This window comes from Rhipicephalus microplus, unplaced genomic scaffold, assembly GCF_043290135.1.
Source record: "Rhipicephalus microplus isolate Deutch F79 unplaced genomic scaffold, USDA_Rmic scaffold_224, whole genome shotgun sequence".
Lineage (NCBI taxonomy): Eukaryota > Metazoa > Arthropoda > Arachnida > Ixodida > Ixodidae > Rhipicephalus > Rhipicephalus microplus.
Window position 1 is genome coordinate 55,001 of NW_027464795.1, and position 12,500 is coordinate 67,500.

Below are 12,500 nucleotides of genomic sequence, written 5' to 3' on the forward strand. Positions count from 1 at the left end.
GACTTGGCACTTTTTGGCTGAGCCTGGCTGGCGGCCCACTCACTCGATCGCCATGTCTGTTTGCCACAGTTTTCCCGGTGGTGCCGCACCCGGGCTCGCCCCGGCTGACGCAGTTTTCGCGCCGCCCCGGCTGACGCGGTTTCGTGCCGCCCCGGCAGACGCGGTTTTTTGCGCCGCCCCGGCTGACGCGGTTTTTTGCCGCCCCGGCTGACGCAGTTCGGACTTGGCACTTTTCGGCTGTGCCTGGCTGGCGGCCCACTCACTCGATCGCCATGTCTGTTTGCCACAGTTTTCCCGGTGGTGCCGCACCCGGGCTCGCCCCGGCAGACGCGTTTTTTTTTTTTCTTTCGCCCCGGCTGACGCAGTTTTCGCGCCGCCCCGGCTGACGCGGTTTCGTGCCGCCCCGGCAGACGCGGTTTTTTGCGCCGCCCCGGCTGACGCGGTTTTTGCCGCCCCGGCTGACGCAGTTCGGACTTAGCACTTTTTGGCTGAGCCTGGCTGGTGGCCCACTCACTCGATCGCCATGTCTGTTAGCCACAGTTTTCCCGGTGGTGCCGCACCCGGGCTCGCCCCGGCTGACGCAGTTTTCGCGCCGCCCCGGCTGACGCGGTTTCGTGCCGCCCCGGCAGACGCGGTTTTCGCGCCGCCCCGGCTGACGCGGTTTTTGCCGCCCCGGCTGACGCAGTTCGGACTTAGCACTTTTCGGCTGTGCCTGGCTGGCGGCCCACTCACTCGATCGCCATGTCTGTTTGCCACAGTTTTCCCGGTGGTGCCGCACCCGGGCTCGCCCCGGCTGACGCAGTTTTCGCGCCGCCCCGGCTGACGCGGTTTCGTGCCGCCCCGGCAGACGCGGTTTTCGCGCCGCCCCGGCTGACGCGGTTTCGTGCCGCCCCGGCAGACGCGGTTTTTTGCCGCCCCAGCTGACGCAGTTCGGACTTAGCACTTTTTGGCTGAGCCTTGCTGGCGGCCCACTCACTCGATCGCCATGTCTGTTTGCCACAGTTTTCCCGGTGGTGCCGCACCCGGGCTCGCCCCGGCAGACGCGTTTTTTTTTTCTTTCGCCCCGGCTGACGCAGTTTTCGCGCCGCCCCGGCAGACGCGGTTTTCGCGCCGCCCCGGCAGACGCGGTTTTTTGCGCCGCCCCGGCTGACGCGGTTTTTTGCCGCCCCGGCTGACGCAGTTCGGACTTGGCACTTTTTGGCTGAGCCTGGCTGGCGGCCCACTCACTCGATCGCCATGTCTGTTTGCCACAGTTTTCCCGGTGGTGCCGCACCCGGGCTCGCCCCGGCTGACGCAGTTTTCGCGCCGCCCCGGCTGACGCGGTTTCGCGCCGCCCCGGCTGACGCGGTTTCGTGCCGCCCCGGCAGACGCGGTTTTTTGCCGCCCCGGCTGACACGGTTCGGACTTTGCACTTTTCGGCTGTGCCTGGCTGGCGGCCCACTCACTCGATCGCCATGTCTGTTTGCCACAGTTTTCCCGGTGGTGCCGCACCCGGGCTCGCCCCGGCAGACGCGTTTTTTTTTTTTTTTTCTTTCGCCCCGGCTGACGCAGTTTTCGCGCCGCCCCGGCTGACGCGGTTTCGTGCCGCCCCGGCAGACGCGGTTTTTTGCGCCGCCCCGGCTGACGTGGTTTTTGCCGCCCCGGCTGACGCAGTTCGGACTTTGCACTTTTTGGCTGAGCCTGGCTGGCGGCCCACTCACTCGATCGCCATGTCTGTTTGCCACAGTTTTCCCGGTGGTGCCGCACCCGGGCTCGCCCCGGCAGACGCGTTTTTTTTTTTCCTTCGCCCCGGCAGACGTGGTTCCCCCCCCCCCCCCTCCGTCTTTCTTTTTGTTTTTTTTTTCGCCGCGGCTGAAGTGGATTTTTCGGTGCCTCGACGCCCCGGTAGTCGCGGTTTTTCCGTTTCCGCACGGCCCCGGCTGACGCTGCTCGGTCACAGTCGCCTTTTGTGGTGATTGCAGACTTCTTGAGCGCGGGTGTTTTTTTTTTTGTTGTTGTTGTTGTTTTATTACGCATTCGCTCCAGCAGACGCTGTTTAGACTTTTTGTTTCCTCTTTTATCCTGCGACGAGGTGACGAGGTTTATTCGGTGCCCCGCCGCCCCGGCTGAAGTGATTTTTCCTGTCCCGTGCCGCCCCGGCTGACGCGGTTGGGACTTCGCGTTTGTTCGGCCGCCACGGGTTTTGGCGCACTCGCTCGGTTGCTTGTTGTTGCCACTTGTTGCGAACCCAGGTTTCTTGAGCGAGCGCGGGCGTTTTTTCTTCCTTTCTTTCTTTGTTCTATGTGTTAGCGAATCGGCCTTTAATATCACACGAGGACTCACAACCAACAATTTTCAGTTTGAAGTGTAAAAAATCTGCAGGTGTTGACGTAACTGACTTGCCCCGTACCCTTGAGTACATCCATGAAGTTCTCGTAGTACTACTAAATCGCATTATTCCAAGTGGAGAAATTCCCATAAACTTGCAAACCTCTACACGAAAATCGGTGCGCGTGATAAAGTTGAAAATTATCGTCCGATATCAAATGTGCCTTCTATAACACAAATTCTAGGAAAAAAAAAAAAAAAACACTTGTTCGCCGTTTTCTGCGCCGTGACTGGCAGCACTCCGGCGAAGCGAAACGGGGTCGATTCGAGCACGATATCGGCGTCTTTCGACGTGCTCGCCGGCGACCGTCGCACGAGTACGTCGCACGAGCGCGTCTGCCGGGGCGCCGTTTGCGAAGCCGACGCAAAAGTGGGAACCGCCGCTCGGATGATCGCCGCTTTCGGCAGAGTGAGTGTTGGCACTCCGGGGAAGCGAAACAGCGTGAATGCGCCCACGAAATCGGCGTATTTTGAAGTGCCCGCCGGCGACCGTCGCACGAGTACGGTAAACCGCGTCAGCCGGGGCGTAGTTCGGGACGCCGACGAAAAAGTGGGAAGCGCAACTCGGATCTTCGCCGTTTTTGCAGGAGTGAGTGGCGGCCCTCCTGCGAGACCAAGAAGCATCGATTCGTGCACGAATTCGGCGCCTTTCGACGTGATCGCCGGCGACCGTCGCTCGAGTAGGGCAAACCGCGTCTGCCGGGGCGGGCTTCGGGACGCCGATGCGAAAGTGGGAAACGCTGCTCGGATGTTCGCCGTTTTTGGCCGAGTGAGTGCTGGCACTCGGGCGAAGCCAAACGGGGCCGATTACGGCACGATATCGGCGTCTTTCGACGTGCCCGCCGGCGACCGTCGCACGAGTACGGTAAACCGCGTCAGCCCGGGCGGAGTTCGGGACGCCGATGCGAAAGTGGAGAACGCCGCTCGGATCTTCGCCGTTTTTGGAGGAGTGAGTGGCGGCACTCCGGAGAAGCCAAGGAGCGCCAATTAGCGCACGATATCGGCGTCTTTCGACGCGCTCGCCGGCGACCGTCGCACGAGTAGGGCAAACCGCGTCTGCCGGGGCGGGGTTTACGACGCCGACGCAAAAGTGGGAACCGCCGCTCGGATGTTGGCCGTTTTTGGCAGAGTGAGTGCTGGCACTCCGGCGACGCGAAAGAGCGCGAATGCGCCCACGAAAGTGGCGTATTTGGACGTGCGTGACGGCGACCGCTGCAGGAGTACGAAAAACCACGTCAGCCGGGGCGAGCGACACACGGCGGTCTGGGTGCTTATCGCTGCTATTATAGGGGCACCCCGGCAGACGCAGAAAAAAAAAAAAAATTTTCGACCTTCTTTTTTGCTGGTCGAGCTCGGGTAACCCAGGTCGCAATGGGAGCCGCGCACGAAAGCGGCGTCGCGAGACGCGTTCGCGGTCGCTAGTCGCACGAGCTCGGCAACCGCGTCAGCCGGCGCGGAGTTCGGGATGCCGACGGCTAAGTGGGTACCGCTGCTCGGATGTTCGCCGTTTTTGGCCGAGTGAGTGCTGGCACTCCGGTGAAGCCAAGGAGCGCCAATTCGTGCACGATATCGGCGTCTTTCGACGTGCCCGCCGGCCACCGCCGCACGAGTACGGCAAACCGCGTCTGCCGGGGCGGGGTTCGCGACGCGTACGCAATAGTGGGAACCGTCGCTCGGATGTTCGTCGTCTTTGGCCGAGCGAGTGCTGGCACTCCGGCGAAGCGAAACGGGGCCGATTCGGGCACGATATCGGCGTATTTCGACGTGCTCGCCGGCGACCGTCGCACGAGTACGGCAAAGCGCGTCTGCCGGGGCGAGGTTTGCGACGCCGACGAAAAAGTGGGAAGCGCCGCTCGGATCTTCGCCGTTTTTGCAGGAGTGAGTGGCGGCCCTCCTGCGAGACCAAGAAGCATCGACTCGCGCACGATATCGGTGTCTTTCGACGTGCCCGCCGGCCACCGCCGCACGAGTACGGCAAACCGCGTATGCCAGGGCGGGGTTGGCGACGCCGACGCAAAAGTGGGAACCGCCACTAGGATGTTCGCCGTTTTTGGCAGAGTGAGTGCTGGCACTCCGGCGAAGCGAAAGAGCGCGAATGCGCCCACGAAAGTGGCGTGTTTGGACGTGCTTGACGACGACCACCGCAGGAAAACGAAAAACCACGTCAGCCGGGGCGAGCGACCCATGGCGGTCTGGGTGCTTATCGCTGCTATTATAGGGGCACCCCGGCAGACGCAAAAAAAAAAAAAAATTTTTTTTCGACATTCTTTTTTGCTCGTCGACCTCGGGTGACCCAGGTCGCAGTGGGAGCCGCGCACGAAAGCGGCGTCGCGAGACGGCTTCGCGGTCGCTAGTCGCACGAGCTCGGCAACCGCGTCTGCCGGGGCGGAGTTCGGGACGCCGACGGCTAAGTGGGAACCGCCGCTCGGATGTTCGCCGTTTGTGGCCGAGTGAGTGCTGGCACTCCGGCGAAGCCAAACGGGGCCGATTCCGGCACGATATCGGCGTCTTTCTACGTGCTCGCCGGCGACCGTCGCACGAGTACGGCAAAGTGCGTCTGCCGGGGCGGGGTTTGCGACGCGTACGCAATAGTGAGAACCGTCGCTCGGATGTTCGTCGTCTTTCGCCGAGCCAGTGCTGGCAATCCGGCGAAGCCGAACGGAGCCGATTCGGGCACGATATCGGCGTCTTTCCACGTGCTCGCCGGCGACCGTCGCACGAGTACGGTAAACCGCGTCAGCCGGGGCGGAGTTCGGGACGCCGATGCGAAAGTGGGAAGCGCCGCTCGGATCTTCGCCGTTTTTGGAGGAGTCAGTGGCGGCACTCCGGTGAAGCCAAGGTGCGCCAATTCGCGCACGATATCGGCGTCTTTCGACGTGCCCGCCGGCCACCGTCGCACGAGTACGGCAAACCTCGTCTGCCGGGGCGGGGTTTGCGACGCCGACGCAAAAGTGGGAACCGCCGCTCGGATGTTCGCCGTTTTTGGCAGAGTGAGTGCTGGCACTCCGGCGAAGCGAAAGAGCGCGAATGCGCCCACGAAAGTGGCGTGTTTGGACGTGCTTGACGACGACCACCGCAGGAAAACGAAAAACCACGTCAGCCGGGGCGAGCGACCCATGGCGGTCTGGGTGCTTATCGCTGCTATTATAGGGGCACCCCGGCAGACGCAAAAAAAAAAAAAAATTTTTTTCGACATTCTTTTTTGCTCGTCGACCTCGGGTGACCCAGGTCGCAGTGGGAGCCGCGCACGAAAGCGGCGTCGCGAGACGGCTTCGCGGTCGCTAGTCGCACGAGCTCGGCAACCGCGTCTGCCGGGGCGGAGTTCGGGACGCCGACGGCTAAGTGGGAACCGCCGCTCGGATGTTCGCCGTTTGTGGCCGAGTGAGTGCTGGCACTCCGGCGAAGCCAAACGGGGCCGATTCCGGCACGATATCGGCGTCTTTCTACGTGCTCGCCGGCGACCGTCGCACGAGTACGGCAAAGTGCGTCTGCCGGGGCGGGGTTTGCGACGCGTACGCAATAGTGAGAACCGTCGCTCGGATGTTCGTCGTCTTTCGCCGAGCCAGTGCTGGCACTCCGGCGAAGCCGAACGGAGCCGATTCGGGCACGATATCGGCGTCTTTCCACGTGCTCGCCGGCGACCGTCGCACGAGTACGGTAAACCGCGTCAGCCGGGGCGGAGTTCGGGACGCCGATGCGAAAGTGGGAAGCGCCGCTCGGATCTTCGCCGTTTTTGGAGGAGTCAGTGGCGGCACTCCGGTGAAGCCAAGGTGCGCCAATTCGCGCACGATATCGGCGTCTTTCGACGTGCCCGCCGGCCACCGTCGCACGAGTACGGCAAACCTCGTCTGCCGGGGCGGGGTTTGCGACGCCGACGCAAAAGTGGGAACCGCCGCTCGGATGTTCGCCGTTTTTGGCAGAGTGAGTGCTGGCACTCCGGCGAAGCGAAAGAGCGTGAATGCGCCCACGAAAGTAGCGTATTTGGACGTGCTTGACGGCGACCGCCGCAGGAGTACGAAAAACCACGTCAGCCGGGGCGAGCGACCCACGGCGGTCTGGGTGCTTATCGCTGCTATTATAGGGGCACCCCGGCAGACGCAGAAAGAAAAAAAAAAATGGGGACATGGCGTGCGTCACCGTGCGGCTTCGCAGCGTTGCCGAAGTCGCCGAGCCCTTCGACTGAGCCGAACGGCGGACAGGGAACGTTGGTCGGCCGTTCTAACCTGTCGGTGCCACGCCGAGACGTCGTTAAGGAAAACCGCGTCGTGGGCCTCTACGACGCCGTCGAGTCGTTGTACGTTTGGTGTCCAGCGTGTCGGCGGCGAGTAGCGGACACGTCGTTCACGACTTCGGTCTTTCGCAGTCGACGCGAACTTGCGGAGAGTCGTGGTGCCTCACGTTTTCGGCAGAAACCGCGGCGGAATTTTCCCGTGCGTGCGCGCACGACCTCGGTGCTGTGCCGTCAGCGTAGTGTTGCACAAACTCGTGGCCTACCCAAGGTGCGGTACGTTTGCGGCCGTATCCTCGGTGGGAATTTCGTGAGTAGGGTCGCAAATTCTACGACCTCGGCGGGTTTGAGAGCGACGTAGACTTGTGGCACGCTCAACATGCCACACGTTTCGGGGCACACCCGCGGTGAAATTTTCTCGAGTACGCTCGTATTAGGGCCCAAGGAGGTCTGGGTACTTATCGCTGCTATTATGTGGGGGTTCTCGTGAGCGGCGTACGCGAAAGCGACCGGGTGTCTGATATGCGGCGGGCTTCGGCCTCGTCAAGCGTGTCCTCGGGTCTGCTCCAGGGGAATCCACGGCAGTCGTCTGCAGCCTCATCCGCTTGATGCGTTAGGGGCTGGTTGTCGGACGGTGCCGTTTTACCACGATATCGAGGTGTGTTCCGTGTCGTCCTCGGGCGATTCAGATGCGAAAGCGCCGAAGACGCGGGCGTGACCCGTCGTCTGGCGGCTTTGCAGTCTCGGCTCCGTTGCTAGTTCCGGCCGGTCCACCGACAGTGCAGCGGGCTTGGGCAACCCGCACGGCGCGACCGAGTCGATGCAACGAAAAAGAGCGAGCATGAACGTGCTTCTTGCCGCACGGCTCCCACTCGTCTTTCGGGAAGGTTGTGCCGTAGCGAGCTCGAACGCCGTCATCTCGGAGTGCAAAATAAGCGTGTTGGGGCGCCTGAAGGTGGCCTCCGCCGCACACAGACTGCGTCCGGCCCGCCGAGGGCGAGGACGGACGCGCAGTCGAACGATTACCTGGTTGATCCTGCCAGTAATCATATGCTTGTCTCAAAGATTAAGCCATGCATGTCTAAGTACATGCCGAAATAAGGCGAAACCGCGAATGGCTCATTAAATCAGTTATGGTTCCTTAGATCGTTTCTTCCTACTTGGATAACTGTGGCAATTCTAGAGCTAATACATGCAGTGAGCCTGGAGCCCTTTGGGTAACGGGTGCTTTTATTAGACCAAGATCGATCGGGTTTCGGCCCGTATTGTGTGGTGACTCTGGATAACTTTGTGCTGATCGCATGGCCACGAGCCGGCGACGTTTCTTTCAAGTGTCTGCCTTATCAACTTTCGATGGTAGGTTACTTGCTTACCATGGTTGTTACGGGTAACGGAGAATCAGGGTTCGATTCCGGAGAGGGAGCCTGAGAAACGGCTACCACATCCAAGGAAGGCAGCAGGCGCGCAAATTACCCACTCCCGGCACGGGGAGGTAGTGACGAAAAATAACAATACGGGACTCTTTTGAGGCCCCGTAATTGAAATGAGTACACTCTAAATCCTTTAACGAGGATCAATTGGAGGGCAAGTCTGGTGCCAGCAGCCGCGGTAATTCCAGCTCCAATAGCGTATACTAAAGCTGCTGCGGTTAAAAAGCTCGTAGTTGGATCTCAGTTCCAGACGAGTAGTGCATCTACCCGATGCGACGGCTCGGACTGAACATCATGCCGGTTCTTTCTTGGTGCACTTCATTGTGTGCCTCGAGATGGCCGGTGCTTTTACTTTGAAAAAATTAGAGTGCTCAACGCAGGCGAGTCGCCTGAATAAACTTGCATGGAATAATAGAACAAGACCTCGTTTCTGTTCTGTTGGTTTTTGGAATACGAGGTAATGATTAAGAGGGACGGACGGGGGCATTCGTATTGCGGCGCTAGAGGTGAAATTCTTGGACCGTCGCAAGACGAACTACTGCGAAAGCATTTGCCAAGAATGTTTTCATTGATCAAGAACGAAAGTCAGAGGTTCGAAGGCGATCAGATACCGCCCTAGTTCTGACCATAAACGATGCCAACCAGCGATCCGCCTGAGTTACTCAAATGACTCGGCGGGCAGCTTCCGGGAAACCAAAGTATTTGGGTTCCGGGGGAAGTATGGTTGCAAAGCTGAAACTTAAAGGAATTGACGGAAGGGCACCACCAGGAGTGGAGCCTGCGGCTTAATTTGACTCAACACGGGAAAACTTACCCGGCCCGGACACTGGGAGGATTGACAGATTGAGAGCTCTTTCTTGATTCGGTGGATGGTGGTGCATGGCCGTTCTTAGTTGGTGGAGCGATTTGTCTGGTTAATTCCGATAACGAACGAGACTCTAGCCTATTAAATAGGTGCGGGGTTCCCAGCACCTTACAACCTTCTTAGAGGGACAAGCGGCTCCTAGCCGCACGAAACAGAGCAATAACAGGTCTGTGATGCCCTTAGATGTCCGGGGCCGCACGCGCGCTACACTGAAGGAAGCAGCGTGTCTTTATCCCTGTCTGAAAAGACTGGGTAACCCGTGGAACTTCTTTCGTGATTGGGATAGGGGCTTGCAATTGTTCCCCTTGAACGAGGAATTCCCAGTAAGCGCGAGTCATAAGCTCGCGTTGATTACGTCCCTGCCCTTTGTACACACCGCCCGTCGCTACTACCGATTGAATGATTTAGTGAGGTCTTCGGACCGATGTCCGGCGCGGCCTTTCGGTTGCGCCGGTCTGTTGGAAAGATGACCAAACTTGATCATTTAGAGGAAGTAAAAGTCGTAACAAGGTTTCCGTAGGTGAACCTGCGGAAGGATCATTAACGGATTGTGAAGGGTGAGCGCCTCAGCTGCGTCTGCGCCCGACACTTTCTGCCGCTGACCCCGTTTGGACGCGGGGTCGGCTTTTCCCCACGGGGCTGCCTGAATGTGGAGCGGCACCCCGTGACAAATTGTTGCGCCCAGCGGACGCCAACACCGCGACCTTGGACGGTCGGCCAGGTGGCGGACGCGGGTACAAACGGCGCAACGCACTCATAGGTCGGCTTTCGACCCGCCACTGCACCGTGGCTCGAAGCGCTCGAAATGCGCGACCCGACCGCTGCGGGACCGCCTAGTACTGTAAACAGGAGCGGCGGAGCGCGAACGGCGAGTCGTGGTTACGTCGGTAGAAGGCGAGGCTGCGCGTTCCCGAAACGCCAGCCGAGTGCCCTCCCGACCGTTCGAGCGTGCAAGAACGAGACCCGACAATCGCGCGGCGACTGCCAAGTACGAGAGGAACGGCACAAGCGTCGGCGGTCGGTCAAGGAACTGGCGATGTGACGGGTCCGCTGTGCACCAGTGCATACCGTCCCGCCGTCCGCGGCAAGCGCCTCCGCGTCCTCGGGTGACGGAGGCTGCCGGTCGGTTCTTGCAGGCGAGGGATCTCGCTGGCACCGGTTCGCGTTGACGCGCGGCCGGTCATGGCACGGCGATGCGACGGCCGAGGTGCGCAGTACTCGATGGAGGAACCGCACGCTCCGATGACCGTCCCGCCCTCCGCGGCGTATGCGTACCGACCGTAATGGTTGCAGCAGCGCCGGCCGGCTTTTGAATTCGCCACACGAAACACGGTGCGAGATCGCGGTTAGGGGAGCGTCGACGTTGCCAGGCGTTTTGCTTGCTGCCGAGGGAAAGGCGGCACGGCCACGTCGCGCTCGTCGCGATTAGCGGGTCTGCGCGCTTTGGGAAGGTGCCGCAACGACTTGCCGAAAGAGGAAGCACGGAAGAACGAGGGACTTGGACGTCCCGACAATTGAACGCACTTGCGGCCAGGCCCTTGCTGGCTTCGTTCTTCCGCCTCGAGTAGGCTCGTACGCGGCTCCGGCGCCGAAAGTGGTCCTTGGCACCGACTTCGGTGGACGTGGGAAGTGCCGCGCAAGTACGGCGCGCCTGGCTCCACCTGTTGGCTAAAGTAGGCAGCCGGATCGGCATTTTGGTGTGCGGTGGCAAACCGTGGATGCGAAAAAAGCTTGTGCGATTTCGTGGAACAAAAAGCGGGGGTCCCCCTTTTTATGCGGAGGAGACCGACCCGCCCGCCGTGGTGAACCGCGACGCCACGGTAAAAACGGGAGAGGCTTGTCGATGGGACCGTGCATCCCGCGCTCCACGGAGGCCGGGAGGCGGCCGCCCGAGGAAATGTGTAGCCGTCGAGGCCCGCATCTGCGTGCACTCTTATCCAAATGGGTGTACCGCAGGCATTTTCTGGTTAGGCGGGCCAATGAGAGCGAGCACACAACGATACCTACGGGTCCGGCTTGGAGAACCGGCTTCGACGCCTCCCGAGTATTTATAGAGGGGTGGACCACGAAAGCACTCGCAAGTAGCGGAAGCGAAACGCCGTCCGAAACACACCGTTTGCTCGATTTGCGGCAGCCGAAAAAGGCGCGGCAGAGTTTTGGAGTCCAAGCGTGCGCTGAAAAGCGCCCTTCTTGGCCACTGTTTGGCCGAGTGCCAGAAACGTTTGGTTTTGACTGTACGGAATTGAACAAACACTTTTTCACGACTCTAAGCGGTGGATCACTCGGTTCTCGGGTCGATGAAGAACGCAGCCAGCTGCGAGACTTGGTGTGAATTGCAGGACACACTGAGCACTGATTCTTTGAACGCACATTGCGGCCTTGGGTCTTCCCTTGGCTTCGTCTGTCTGAGGGTCGGATCACATATCAAGAGAGCCTTCGGCGCACAAGGGAACGTGAGCCGTCGACTCGTTTTGACCGCGTCGGCAACACGGACAGCACGCTGAACACCTCACAGCGAGCGCCAACAGCGGCCACTCAAGGGCGAGACGGTGGCGACCGTCGTGCCAGAGCCCAACCGAAACGGGGGCGACCGACTGAATTGAGGATGTGGCACCTCGTTGAGACCGCCGCAGGACTTCGAGTCGGAAGGAAGCCTGCAGGGAAAGTGCGGTCGAGGTTGCGTACTCCTCTCTGCGACCGGGCGCGCAAGAGCTGCGAGAGCCACGGACGCGCAACTTTAACGCACGGTAAACACGAGGAGCGAAAGCCGGCCAGCAAAGCTTCTCCAGCCGTGCGCAAAGTGCGCGAGATCGCAGCCTTGCGTTGCGCTTGTTGCCCTCGAAGTAAGCAGGGTGTCCCGTAGACCGGGCGCTCGAACACGCTGCGGGGCCGTGCCTCCTCCAGGCTTTGCCGCGCGAACAGGGAACGTTCGCGCGCAAAGCGCAGGGAGGTGAGGAGGCTGCGCCCGACGTTTGCGGTTCGCTGCGTACGCGGTTGATGCGGAGAGCACGGCGCGACGACTTGCCGCGAAGCGGAAAAAGTCTCCCGCACGAGTTGGCGAAACGTTGGCGAAGCTTAAGGCGTTCTCGTCGTAGTCCGCCGTCGGTCTAAGTGCTTCGCAGTTCCCGTCCCGTTCAAAAAACTGGGCCACTCCAGTTGGGGCGGGGGCGACGCTACACGAGACGATGCCTCTCGCCAGGCTGCGTGGCTGCCCTTGCGGCGGCGGCGACTGGCCTCGGCGGTGTTTGGGCTTTCGACACGGTCGTTTATCACGCAACTGCTCGGACGACGCACGCGCGCAGCGGAATGCCGCTTGCCAGCCTTGTGAAGATGTGACCCTGTACAGGGTTGCGGGCGCACTTGGTAGGGCGTCGTACTCGGTTCGCGATGGGTTTACGAACGTGTCCCGTCACTTCCACGTCACACCGGTTGTGCGCCGCACGCGTGCAGCGGGGAAGCCGATTGCCAGCCTTGTGAAGAAGTGGCCCTGTACAGGGTTGCGGGCGCACTTGGTAGGGCGAGCGCACGCGGTCGTGCAGGAAGTTGATGGAAGCGAATGTATCCGCTGTCGACCTCAGATCAGGCGAGACAACCCGCTGAATTTAAGCAT

The 12,500-nt window shown here is 60.7% G+C and overlaps 3 non-coding genes across 3 annotated transcripts in view; all 3 read left to right on the forward strand.

Moving 5' to 3' along the window:
* The first annotated feature begins 7,618 nt into the window (after window positions 1–7,618).
* On the forward strand, window positions 7,619–9,433 carry LOC142792520 (small subunit ribosomal RNA). Its single transcript, XR_012890989.1, has one exon. It is a non-coding gene; the product is annotated as a small subunit ribosomal RNA (ribosomal RNA).
* Window positions 9,434–11,152: 1,719 nt separating this feature from the next.
* LOC142792533 (5.8S ribosomal RNA) lies at window positions 11,153–11,305 on the forward strand. The gene has a single exon (XR_012891001.1). It is a non-coding gene; the product is annotated as a 5.8S ribosomal RNA (ribosomal RNA).
* A 1,154-nt stretch (window positions 11,306–12,459) lies between these two features.
* Window positions 12,460–12,500, forward strand: part of LOC142792535 (large subunit ribosomal RNA) — a 3,958-nt gene continuing 3,917 nt past the window's right edge. The window contains exon 1 of the ribosomal RNA XR_012891003.1: window positions 12,460–12,500. This exon is cut by the window's right edge and continues 3,917 nt beyond it. This is a non-coding gene — a ribosomal RNA (large subunit ribosomal RNA).